Raw genomic sequence first — 13891 nt, 5'->3', positions numbered from 1 at the left:
ATCTCATGATATACCTTAAATTCAGCACTGATCTTGGATTAAATAACAGATATACCAGAGAATATTCTTAAAGGAGTCTGCTAAATTCTGGAATTTGCAAAATTCTCAAAAACCTCTTTTCAAGCAAAACCTAACTATTAAAATACCAAGGAGAAAAACTTCCGTAATAACTATCAGTAACTCATCCAAAGTTAACAATCCTAACTTAAACAGATATTTTAACCAAGTTACCCACAAGAGATATATGACTATGTGTTATCAGGCTTACAAAGCAGTAAGCAAGGGATGGTTCTCAAGCCATGTATACAAGCATTGTCTTTAATATTACCCTTTCTGTACTACTCAATCTCTAAATCCAATTGCTGTTTTCAATGTAATCTCTTCTTTAGAGTTATTTTAAAAAGAAAATATGCAATGACTACTAAACACATTAATTAGAGCATACGCTGTGATCCCATTCCCTTTCTCTAAGGAGAATTCAACCTTGCTACTGAAGAGGCAGCTCTAGACGAGCCAGGTTTTTCCCAGCTGGCATCCCCCCCTGGCCAGAAATGACTAGAACTACTGTGGTGAATATCTGACTTAAGGCGGACAATCAATAGTCTATTCAGTAGTCCATGAAGCATGAAACCCTTGGCCCATACACAGTAACTGTCTTGGCCAAATGTTCTCTCTCAGGAATTTTACCTGGGACCATGGAGAAAACAAGTTGGTATATAAGACAAATGGATGGACAAAAAAAGCAGATAATAGAGACAGTAACACCCGAGGCAAAATAAAGGTAGCACACTATAGTGAAGACCTAAACAACAACTGCTGTTGAGGCACATAAAGCTGACTGTGATCAAGAACAAAAGACAGTCTTCCACAATGGTTGGCCAGTCTTTGGTTCACCTCTTGGATATCCCACAAGAGTCCATCTCCCTTATTGTCATGTGTATCTTTACAATATACTTTTACTAGTTCAGCTAGAGGGGATGAGTGGTAGTTTCTTAAAAACACAACTAAAATAATAGTTATTATCATTTAGTAAATACAGTAGTACCCTAAGAATGTATAAAATTATCATTAAATCATGATTTTAAAATCTGTAGGACTTTATTTGGTTCGAATTAAGTCCAAACTAGAATACTGTATTCTACAAATATAAATAAGCATATTCCCAAATAATCCTTGCTGATAATGTGTCCAGTTGCTGCTCACCCACTGTATTGTCAGTCATATCCACCTGTACTGGAATTGATCCCACACTTGCCCCCTCTTACATGTCTCCTCTTTTACCTGACGACACCTACATCCACAGTGCAGTCTGTAGGCGGTATAACTCTGGAATGAGATTGCCTGGGTTAGAATCATAGTTCCACCACAGACCAGCTATTCAGCTTTAAGCCTTTGTCCCTCATTGACCCCAAATGTAAAAATAAGCATAATGCTGCAACAGTATTTACCTGATAGGAGTTGTTGTAAGAAACAAATTAAGATTATTTAGCACAAAGTATTCAATATGTAATAGTTATTGTCATTATTATGATTAAGAAGTTACAGTAATACCAAGGATATTGCATCAAGGAACATAAAAATGTACCCAAAAATGTTCCCATTCACAACTGCCCAGCCCTACGCTAGTGTTTTGGAAATTATAAACTCTATTTTATTATTTTAAAGGTCATGCTTAAAATTTTTTCACCTTTCTATTTTTACAAACATTTAAACTTAAATAATTCTATCAACTTTGAGTTAATCATCTTCCCCCAAACAAAAAAATTATGCTTTCCTCTTGTCCCTCTTCCAAGATTTGTAGAAATCATCCAATAGTTCCTCCAAATTGCTATTATTATTACTACTACTATTCCCTATGCTCACAGAGCGATTTTAATTATTTAGACTTGACTCGGGTTAAGTTTGTTGGCTTCTCTTCTTACCATTGTTTCTTATATCCTATGTCCTTCTGTTAGTCCTCCTTAAGGAACTTGTTTCAAAAAAATGTTTGAGTTTTTGCATTTATGAAATGTATTTTTTTTGTTCTCAATTTTGGAGGCTAGCTTGGCTTAAAACAGAACTTGAGATTTTTAAATCATTTTCCCCTCAGAATTTCAAAGCTGTTTTTCCCACAGTCTTCTTATAGAAGTCTGATATCAATCTAATTTCTGTAGATAATTTTTTTCCCTCTGGAAGCTTTATTTTCTCTTTATCCTTGGTTTTGTGAGACTTCACCAGTATGCAACTTTTTCATTAATTCTGCTCAGCAGTTGGTACACTCTTCCAATATGAGTCTCTTTAACTTTGGGAATATTTCTTCCATTATTTAAGAAAACACTATTTTTTCTCTTCTTCATTCTCTCAGACTTTCTATTTGGAACTTCTCTTAGATAGATGCTAAAACTTCTGGTTTTGTCCTCTCATACTTTTTATCTCCCTTCATTTGATGCTGTGTTTAAGGAAAATCTTTTAGCTTGGTCATCTAACTCATTAATTTGATCTTTAGCTGTTTCTAGTCTACTAATTGAGTTTATTTCAGCAATCAACTCTTTAATTTTCAAATTTTATGGACAAATAGCTAAAACTGTAATAAGCTATGACAAGTACAAAGAGGAGTAATTTAAAAAAAATGTTTATTGAATGGTTACTATGTGCCTAGTACTGTTGTAAGCATTTTTCATTAATTAATTCAATTAATTATCAAGACAACTTTGTGAATTAGGTAAAATTATTATTCCTATCTTATGGATGAGGAAACTAAGGCACACTGAGACTCAGAGAACTAGTAAGTGGTAAAATCAGGTTTCAAATGCAGGCAGTCTGGCTCCAAAGCTGATGTTTTTAACCACTATACTAAACAGACTCTTTGCAATACATACTTGAATCTCTCTAAGGGTATTAGTAAAACACAGTATAAATTCTCCTCAGAGAAATGTCTATTCCTCAGAGAGTTTATTCTTAGACTTTATTTAAAACTGTGTATTTTTCTCAAATGTTAATTCTGCATTGTCCTCATATTTGTAAAGGATGTTCTAGACTGAACAATACTGACAGGTTGAGTGTATTTCTCCATTCCAAGTGAGAATATCTGTTGCTTCCTTGGGGGGAGGGAGCAGTAGGAAAACCCATGGGGCTGTGCCATAAAACTTTTCAAGTATTATGTATATGTTTCAGAAATCCCAGAAAGGGAAGTAAAATGACTAAATCAGTCAGCCTCTTGGACCTCTCCTCTGAAGATGTGATGATTTTTCCCCTTTGTGCTTTGCCTTCTCATGTTCCATTTATACATTATACATCACTAATGCTTTTGAATCTGTTTTACTCCCTTTAGCTTAAATGTTTTCTCCCTCTCATAAAAAGCACAGGAAGACCTCGTGAGTCTTTTTCTTCTCATTTCATTGCCATCAATACACATGTTATTCACGTTTAAAGCAATATCCAGATTTTTCTTAACATTCTTGAGGTCCTCATACAGTTTTATGACATTTATTTCATAAGTCTATGGGCTGATAAATGACACTGCAACTGATCCTGTCATTTGAAATTAGTCTATAAAACTTGCCTGTTTTATACTTTTTCCATTGGAGGACATTCTGTCTATCACCTGAATTTCTCAGACAAGTACTGAGAGCCTGGCAGGTTTATAAAAATAGATTCTGTGGATGCTGGCATGGCTCTGTTACCACCATCTTCTTTCAAAAAGCCCATTTACGTTACCAGCACTGCATTCTCAAAGCAGACAGGAGTAATCTCTAAGCATACTCTATTGTCCAGAGGTATTCCATAATTTTAGAACCTGGTTTTCCTTGGCTTAAATTTTCTTTTGTCAAGTTTTAGAGTTGGCTAGGAAAAAAAAAAACAACAACCAATTTACTTGAGTGTATTTTTAACATTATGCATTCTTTCTCCATAAAAAGTAAGCCCTTTTCAGCATTTTCTTTTTCCTTTGTTATTTTTTGTTTTATTTATTTTTTATACAGCAGGTTCTTATTAGTTATCCATTTTATACATATTAGTGTATATCTGTCAATCCCATTCTCCCAACTCATCCCACCATCACCCCACCACCACTTTCCTCCCTTTGTGTCCATACGTTTGTTCTCTACATCTGTGTCTCTATTTCTGCCTTGCAAACCGATTCATCTGTACCATTCTTCTAGATTCCACATACATGTGCTAATACACAACATATGCTTTTCTCTTTCTGACCTTACTTCATTCTGTATGACAGTCTCTAGGTTCATCCACGTCTCTACAAATGACCCAATTTTGTTCCTTTTTATGGCTGAGTAATATTCCATTGTATATATGTGCCACATCTTCTTTATCCATTCATCCTTTTTTCATTTTAGTGTAGATGAATATACAGTTAACCCCTGGTCAACATGGGGGTTAGAGGTGCCTACCCCCAAGCACAGCCTAAAATCCACTTATAACTCTACAGTCATCCCGTCCATATCCATGGTTACGCATCCACGATACAACCAACCACAAGTTGTATGGTACTGTAGTACGTATTTATTGAAAAAAAAAACCACAGGTAAATGGACCCATGCATTTCAAACCTGTGTTGTTCAAGGGTCAACTGTAGTTAAGAGAATCATAAAAATATCTATACTACTCACCTATTGTACTAAAAACTGAACTTCAAAAATAGATTAATTCATCATTGTTGTCCATGTACTTATTAATTCATTACAGTATTTACTATGGGACTATGAATGCAATACCAGAAACAAAAAGCAATGTGCAAGAGATAAAACAAACTGTTCTCTTCAACCTATTTTCAATCCTGAATAGAGGGTGTGGATGCAACCAAGGGAATGTTACCCATAGGCCTCTCTATTAAATGAAAATGAGTGATAATATGAACAGATGCAAATTTTATATAAACTCGTATCACAACAGTCATAAGCAAATACTATGTTTGCTGACTGTGTGGTTGTGCATAACAATGGTTATACAAATAAATCCAGAACAAGTAAGTTCTATTTCTCAGAATTTCAACCTATGTCAGCATTTAGCAAAATGCTACGCCAAGTTAGGGAAGCTCTGTCTTCTTTGAACTCACATTTGAAATTAAGTAATGCTCTCTATATCCCTCATCTAAGATGATTAACTTACATGAGGCTCTGGCTTTTAAAAACATTGAGAGGAGGCAGATAATCAATTCTATGACTTTTTCCTGTAATAATCCTTTTAGAGCATGCCTATATCATTAGGTTGCAAATGTGCTTGTGCTGAAAATACAAGACAGAAATCAAAGTATAAAATATGAGCAGACAATTAAATAATATCCTAAAGGAAACTCAATTCTAAATATAATTTCAAATTTGAAAAACCACAAAATGGATAAAACCACCCTTACTGCAAATTTCACTAGACTCCACAAAGAGATGATTATATCTACCTGCAGAGAGTAGAAAGTCTTGCTTGACACTGATGAAATACCTATTTATTGATGGCTTTTGGTTGGCAAGATGTGATTTCTTGGTTATGATTACAGTTTCGGGGTTTACCCTATGGTGGAACCAAAAACCTGTTTTTCATACTATGTGAGATTTGCCATTTAATCAATATTATAGATGAAGTGCCATCTGAGATATCTGTTCCTGTTGCAAAACTGATTCCTAAGCTACGTATATTACTAGCTCTATACACTGAGAGGCAGTAGCCACCAGCATGTGGTTGGCAGAATAATGCCCCCACGAAAGATATCCACATCCTAATTCCCAGAAGTGTGAATACATTACATGGCAAAGAAGAATTACGGTTGTTAATCTGCTGAATTTAAAATAGGGAGATTATCCTGGATTAGCCTGGGGGGCCCAATGTAATCATAAAAAAGGTCCTTAAAAGTGGAAGATGGAGGCAGGGAAAGACTCAGTGTCAGAGTGAGGCAATGTGAGGAGGACTCAACGGGTTCTTGCTGGCCTTAAAGATGGAGGAAGGGAGCCAGGAGCCAAAGAATGTGGGTGACCAATAGAAACTGGAAATGTCAAGGAAACAGACTCTACACAGAGCCTACAGAAAGGATTTGGTCCTGCAAATGCCTTGATTTTAGCCCAATGAGCCCCACATCAGACTTCTGACCTCCAGAACTGTGAGATAATAAATATGTGTGGTTTAAGGTGATTCCATTCATGGTACAAGCAGTAATAGAAAACTAATACAGAGCACAATCAGTGCCCAGATCTTAGTTTCTAACACCTTTCTTTAATCAAAGGAACTAGGGTTCCTTAGGAAAATGCTGAGTCTAGGGCTGGGGCAGGGAAAAATACAAGAATCTTGTACCACCAGAAAATAAGAAAATGATTAAAAGAAAAAAAGAAATATGGGGACCCAAAAGGACGTAAGAGCCAACCTGCAAAAACTCCCAATGGCCAAAGCTGGAACAATTTCAGCAACAAAATAAATAACAATAGTACTGGATTATAACCCAAGGAATAAAATAAATATTGATAAGTTCATATCAGCATAATTAAATGACTGAGAAGGGACAAATCTCCTTCACAGAATTGCAAATAAAATATGTAGATGCTCCCCACTCCAAGAAGGTGAATCTTAATTCCCCCTGCCCACAACCAGCCCTACCGAATAAAATACAGAGAGGAGAAAACATTAACTTTGTGGTGCAGAACCCTGGCAGACACCACCTTAACCAAATGATTACAATTAACATCACCCATGATAAGCCAGGTTGATATCATGAACCCTCCTGATGAGATGAGAAAGTCACTTCATATCCATGGGGCTTTTTCCCAAAACCCCCAACTAATCATGAGAAAATGTCATGAAAAACAAATGCAAAACAAACTAAAAATGAGGGACATTCTACAAAATATCCGACCAGTTCTCTTCAAAAGCACTAAAATAAAGACAGACTGCCACAGAATGGAGGAAGACTACGGAGACATGGTGACTTAAAAAAATAAAGGGGGGGGGATCCTCAATTGGATCCCAGAACAGAAAAAGGACATTAGTGGAAACACTGGTGAAATCTAAATAAAGTCTGTAGTTTAGTTAATAGTATTGTACCCATGTTAATCTTTTGTTTTGACAAATGTTCCATAGCTGTGTAAGAGGTTAACATCAGGGGAAGATGGGTGAAAATAGGAAAATTTTCTGTACTGTCTTTGCAAACATTCAATAAATCTAAAATTATTCCATATAAAAAGGTATTTTAGAACATCTAATGTTAATGCAAACTACTGTTTAATTAAAAAATACATGAATAACAGCTATTTTGCATTCTAAAATCAAAGACCTAAGTGTTCTTACTTGGGATTCACTTACTATGCCGTTTATTTGATTGTAATAGTTGAAGATTATCAGTAACCACATTTCTAAGATATAGTTGAGACATTATTTTTATTGTGGAAGGACATGTTAAATCTTGGCTACATGATATGTCCCTGCCTGGTATTCATTACACAATTGTATGACTCTCAGAAATATCTGACTTCAAGCATAAGGAAAATAACTCCCATAAAATTTAAGGACAAGAATAAACAAGGGAAAAAAGGCCACACTGGGTTTCGTAAACTCCCTTAACAATGACATATATAATAAATACAACAGCTAATTCAATTTTTACCCAGTATTACAATGCTGCCTTTCTCTTTAAAAATATCATTACGGGGGCTTCCCTGGTGGCGCAGTGGTTGAGAGTCTGCCTGCCGCTGCAGAGGACATGGGTTCGTGCCCCGGTCCAGGAAGATCCCACATGCCGCGGAGCGGCTGGGCCCGTGAGCCATGGCCGCTGAGCCTGCGCGTCCGGAGCCTGCGCTCTGCAACGGGAGAGGCCACAACAGTGAGAGGCCCACATACCGCAAAAAAAAAAAAAAAAAAAAAAAAAACAACATTACGATTTATAGGTACTTATTTAGCCACAAGTGAAAGAAAAACTGAAGGCGCTAGAATCAAGTATCTATTGAAATTAAGGTTGAAAAACAAACTATAAAGTACATTGGGTCCATCTCTCCTATTTTTTTTTTTTTACTATTATTGTAAAACACCCTTTTACAAAGTTGGCTCAAATTGATCATTGTAAGGTTGACTTTATTTGTGCTTCTCTACTAAATGCAAAGTGGACAGAAAACCCTAAAGCTCCCCCCAAATTCTTTTACTTCTTTCTCCGAAAATTGCCATTATAAAAACATGCATTTTAGGTAGTTTTTAGAATCTACTTATTAATTTAGGCAAAGAAATTCTTCAATTTTCAGTACAACTGAGGGTACTGAAAGGCCTAGAGTCAAAATATGCTTCACAGCTCACATCTGGAATGCCTCACAGCCTGAAGCAGTGCAGCTGACTGAGGTATTAGAGATGGTACACATCTCTAATTTAGGTAAACAACCGTAGTATAACTCCAGTAAGTAACTGACTGAATAACCTTAAAGCCCAGAACCATGTCTCCCAACCAAAGAATCTGTCAACTTCCACACAGCTCAGAACTTGAGCTTTGTTAAGAACTCAGCTAACACAGTCAAAACAAAAGCTTCATTTAAGTTACTTAGATCTCAGTACAATCATAAAAAATTACTTAGTTCTCAATGTAATTCTAGAAAGAAGTATAATCCTGGTATACTGCCTGGCATATGACTTAACTAAAATAAACCTTTGTTCCCAATGGGTTTCCCTCCCTCCCTGGCAAAAAGAAAAAAAAAAAGCATCAAACTCATCTCAGCCAAGCAACCCTGGCAACTGAAACTACAAAGTCAACAACTACAAAAACTTATTTTTCAACTAGCAGTAGAAGAGCTAAGATGAAAATGATCTGTTACGTATCTGAAAATACAGAGTTGTATGTGATATCTAGCCATAGAACTAAAATATTTTAATATACTGTCTACTATATTTCTTCTGACAGTTTTCATAAAAATCTTAATTCACGATAACCATTATAATAACATTTACTGAATGACTAAATCAATCGTTGGATACTTTTCTTTATAGATTGGTGAAATGTGGGAAAGAAGCTGTATGTATCAGGATGCTTTGGGCTATAAATAACAGAATACCAATCTGAAAGTCATATAAACACTCTGGGTGTATGCGTCTCACGTAAAATGAAGTCTGGCCCCAAGGCTGGTTCAGAAGCCAGGCTCTCACATTCTATTTGGCCATCCTCTTGGATGCAAGATGATTGCAGGAGCTCCAAGTATGATGTACTCTCACAATAATGTCCCAAAGTAGGAAAGAAGAGGCATTGTCCCTTCATGAACCTCTTTTCTCTTATTAAGGAGGAAAATCTTTCCCAGAGCCTTCTAACAAAGTCTCCCTATTAGGTCCCTTTGGTGGGACTGGCTGATAGGAGGCTGAGGAAGGCAATATGAGGTATTTTCATTCTCTGTCATGGGATGTGTGTATCATAGAAATACATTGTTTAAAATAGTAAAACATCCTCTCTGGCCTTTAGGTATTTAGTAACAAATGCAACAACACAGGAAAGAAGGGTGCTGTGAAACCTTCCATGATTTAGATAACAGTAGGAAGCAATAAAGTATCAGTCTCTTGTGGCCAGGTGACAAGAAAATTTGCTGTAAGAGTAAGAACTACAGTTTAGTAATTAAGTAGCTAGGAATCCTTGACTAAAAGCCACCTTTGAAGATAGGTCACAGAGGGAGTGTCAAATATACGTGCTGTAGAGTAGCGGTCCCCAACCTTTTTGGCACCAGGGACCAGTTTCGTGCAAGACAATTTTTCCACGGACGGAGGCGGGGGGGAGGGGGTGATGGTTTAGGCGGCAATGAGACCGATGGGGAGCGGCGGATGAAGCTTGGCTCGCTCACCCGCTGCTCACCTCCTGCTGTGCGGTCCGGGTACTAACAGACTACACACTGGTACTGGTCCTCGGCCTGGGGGTTGGGGACCCCTGCTGTAAAGATTCCTTCCAGGAAATCTCAAGCAGCTTGTTACTCAGGGTGACTAGTAACTAGTAATTCCTCACTTAGCTGATGCAGGTAATAAAACTGATGCCTCAGGTATACCGAAGAAACTGGTAGGAATGGGGTGTTACTGATACCGACTCTTGAGGAGAGTCTTACTTCAATAGAGAAATGTATTCATCTTATTCTCTGAGTTGTAAAATAGGAGAGCAGCATGAAGTGTTGTCAAATTTTAAAAGGGTCCACCAAATTGAATGGTGTCAAAGACATTCATGGCTTAAAGATGGTTCTAGTTTTAGTGAATGTCCATTTCAACTAGGAGGAAGCTGGGTAGGAGAGGGAGAGTTTTCCCTCTCACCGAAGATAAAGTTGGGTATGATAAACTGTAAATATCTCAAATAGAAAATTATCCATTCTTTGTACTTACTATATAATAGTTAATAAAATTAAGGTGACTTCAGTAAATTTAGTGATTCTTAAAACGGTGTGAGAAATATCTTTAGATGAATTTACATCTAACACTTATACATTAAATACAGTTAAAACTGAAATTTTGACCACATAAAATGGATTATCTTTCCAACTAATGTATGATGCCTGTTTTGCAGCATGTTCATGTGTAATAGCAGCATGCGCTATAACCACTGTTTCTCCAGTGTATTGGGCAAGGTGTACAATAGATTTTAACCGAGTAGTTTTTACTCATGGTCTTTAAAAAGAGAAGAATACTTATAAAATGCCAAAGGCATATTTTTTAAACTCCAGATTTAAAATTAAATTATTTCTATAAATCAGATTTGACCAAAAAATTTTTAATATTTTGGGAGACAGGTTATACTCAGAGAGGCTGGACTTAGGAAAAGCCTCTGACCCAGTTTCAATTATCCAGCTAAAACAGGACCACCACAGGAGCCTGTAAGGATACACTCAGACTTTGCATGCCTTGAACAAACAGAGTGGATAAAAGCATTCATCAGAGGCCATGCTGTTACTTCTTTCTTCTCCCTGATCTCATTCTGGAACAATCTAGATATATTTCACAATTTGTGGTTGTTCCTAGTTTTCACCACTACCTTATGTTGCAGTTTGAGAACAGTAGGATTATATGACAATCTAATTTGAAATCATGAGGTATATGTCAGGGAGAGCTTTAGTTTAATCCATGACTTGGCAACTTTTTAAATCACTACCCGTTTAACGTTTACTCCTCTTGTTGTGCTTTCTAAAAGCCTCAAACCCTTTTGCCAGTGAAGTGTGATTAACTATTGATCCAGAAAAACCAAGGAGCCATGAGCTGGGTGGGCCAGATGGCACACGAATTTCCTGGTACAAAAACACCAGGCAAATGGACTTTTCATGACACCTCTGGGTTTCATATTTCCTGCGTTGTTACTAAGTGGTTATGAAGTTGACTAAAAATAAAAACCTATGTCTAAACCACCATTATAAATAGTTGAAATCTAACTATCAGACATTTTTTCCTTAACATCTAATTTCACATACCTTAGCAGACTCTAAACAGTTTAGTTAGCTTAGCTTACCAAAACTCTTTACAACGTGAATTGGAATCTAAACACTCTTAATGGTTTCTTCCCTAGCCTGTTAGGTAAGTCTGTTACTTCCACACTTTAAGAAAAAACTTTCAAATTCTAAATTCTCATCCATTCTCCAAACTGGCACTACAGATATATAATGTTATTTCCCTTTGGTCATTCGTAAATGAACTAAAGGAACCAGGTAATTATATTCCAAACTCTGGTAAGCAAACATTTATTTAGAAATAATTATACATAGCAACATTAAATACACCCTGAAGTCATGGCAAGTGTCAACAAGCTAAGTCTAGCATAGTCTGAATCAGGATAGAGCTGACCAATAGGACACATTCATTCTCTTCCCTTTCTTTCATTTTCCTTGCAAACTCCAACATTAATACTCCATTTGCAAACACATTCTGTTTTATTTTTCCTGCCTATACTTTTGCCTTGCTTAATTTACTTTGCACTTATTCACTTTAAAGGTTCTAAAATCGGTTTTTTCTTCAATCCAAAATCTGTTCTCATTAATGGTTTGCATTTTTATGAAATCCTATCAAGTTTACAAATACTTTAAGAGCCTACAATGGTGAGAGACTGTAAGGAGCTTATATCTTTTGGGGAAAGAAAATGGGAAAGCTAAGAATGAAATACTTACACAGAAACTCAAACAAGAGAGAAGACAGTTTAACAATGTTAAAAATGAGTATAGGGGCTTCCCTGGTGGTGCAGTGGTTAAGAATCCACCTGCCAATGCAGGGGACACGGGTTCGAGCCCTGGTCCGGGAAGATCCCACATGCCGTGGAGCAACTAAGCCCGTGCACCTCAACTACTGAGCCTGCGCTCTAGAGCCCGCGAGCCACAACTACTGAAGCCAGCGCACCTAGCACCCGTGCTCTGCAACAAGAGAAGCCACCGCAGTGAGAAGCCCACACACTGCATCGAAGAGTAGTAGCCCCTGCTTACTGCAACTAGAGAAAGACTGCGTGCAGCAACAAAGACCCAACACAGCCAAAAATACGTGAATAAAAATACATAAATTTATTTTTTTTTAAAATGAGTATACCATTGCAGAATAGGAGGAAGTAAAGATTAGGTGGTCAGGGAAAGAGAACATGGGTCTGTGAGACACTAGAAAAACCAGAGGTCTAATATGGATCTCTGTAAGGCAAAAGGTGGGAGGGTGGATGTCCCAAAAGGAACTACAGAAATAACAGGCAGCAGCAAATAACACTCTACTGGCATTTAATTTAATCCTCACACCACCCAATAAAGCTGTACTACTTCTTTTTTAAGTTGAGATGTAACTGATGCATAATATTACATTAGTTTTAGGTGTACAACAAAATGATTCCATATATGTACATGTCACGAAATGACCACAGTGTGTCTAAGTTAATATCTATCACCACATAGTTACAAATATTTTCCTTATCAGAACTTTTAACATCTACTCTCAGCAACTTTCAAATATACAGGAGTATTATTAACTATAGTCACCATGCTGTACATTACATCTGCATAACTTATTTTATGACTGGAATTTTGTGCCTTCTGAGCAACTTCACCCATTTTGCCTACCCCCAAATCCTGGCCTCTCTGTATCTATTCAGTTGGGTTTTTGGGGAATTTTATTTGATCTTATTTTATTGGTTTTTTATTTTGGGAAACTCTACAAATAAGTGAAAGCATGTTGTATTTGTTTTCCTCTACCTGACTTTTCACTTAACATGATGCCCTCAAAGTCCATCCAGGTGATATAAATTATGGGATATCCTTTTTTATAGCTGAGTAATATTCTACTGTCTATATTTACCATTTTCTTTATCTACCAATGGACACAAGTTGTTTCCATGTCTTGGTTATTGTAAATAATGCTGCAGTGAACATGGGGGTGCAGATATCTTTTCAAGTTAGTGCTTTTGTTTTCCTCCAATAAATACCCAGAAGCAGAATTACCAGATCATATGGTAGTTCTATTTTTAATTTTGGGGGAACCTCCATATTGTTTTCCATAGCTGCTACACCAATGTACATTCCTACCAACAATGTACAAGGGTTCCCTTTTCTCTATAGCCTCACCAACAGTTGTTATTGCTCAGCTTTTTGACAGTAGCCATTCTAACAGGTGTGAATGTGGTATCTCATAGTTTTGATTTGCATTTTCCTGATGATTAGTGCTGTTGAGCACCTTTTCATGCACCTGTTGGCCATTTGTATGTCACCTTTGGAAAAATGTCCATTGATCTCCTCTGCCCATTTTTTAATTGGATTGTTATTTTGCTGTTGAGTTGTATGAGTTATTCATATATTTGGATATTAACCCTTTGTCAGATATATGATTTGCAAATATTTTCTCCCATTCCATAGGTTGCCTTTTCATCTTGTTGATAGTTTCCTCTGTTGTGCAGAAGATTTTCAGTTTGATATAGTACCACTTATCTTTGCTTTTGTTTCCTTTGCTTTTGGTACCAAATCCAAAAAGT

The 13891-nt window shown here is 36.7% G+C and overlaps 1 protein-coding gene across 5 annotated transcripts in view; it reads right to left on the bottom strand.

Moving 5' to 3' along the window:
• The window catches only part of LCLAT1 (lysocardiolipin acyltransferase 1), a 178386-nt gene that overhangs the window by 78002 nt on the left and 86493 nt on the right, over positions 1 to 13891 (bottom strand). The window lies entirely within an intron of this gene.

The sequence above is a fragment of the Mesoplodon densirostris genome, chromosome 14 (genome assembly GCF_025265405.1).
Source record: "Mesoplodon densirostris isolate mMesDen1 chromosome 14, mMesDen1 primary haplotype, whole genome shotgun sequence".
In the NCBI taxonomy this organism is placed as follows: Eukaryota; Metazoa; Chordata; class Mammalia; order Artiodactyla; family Ziphiidae; genus Mesoplodon; species Mesoplodon densirostris.
The sequence above is the reverse complement of the archived record's forward strand: the minus strand, read 5'-3'. Positions and strand labels throughout refer to the sequence as shown.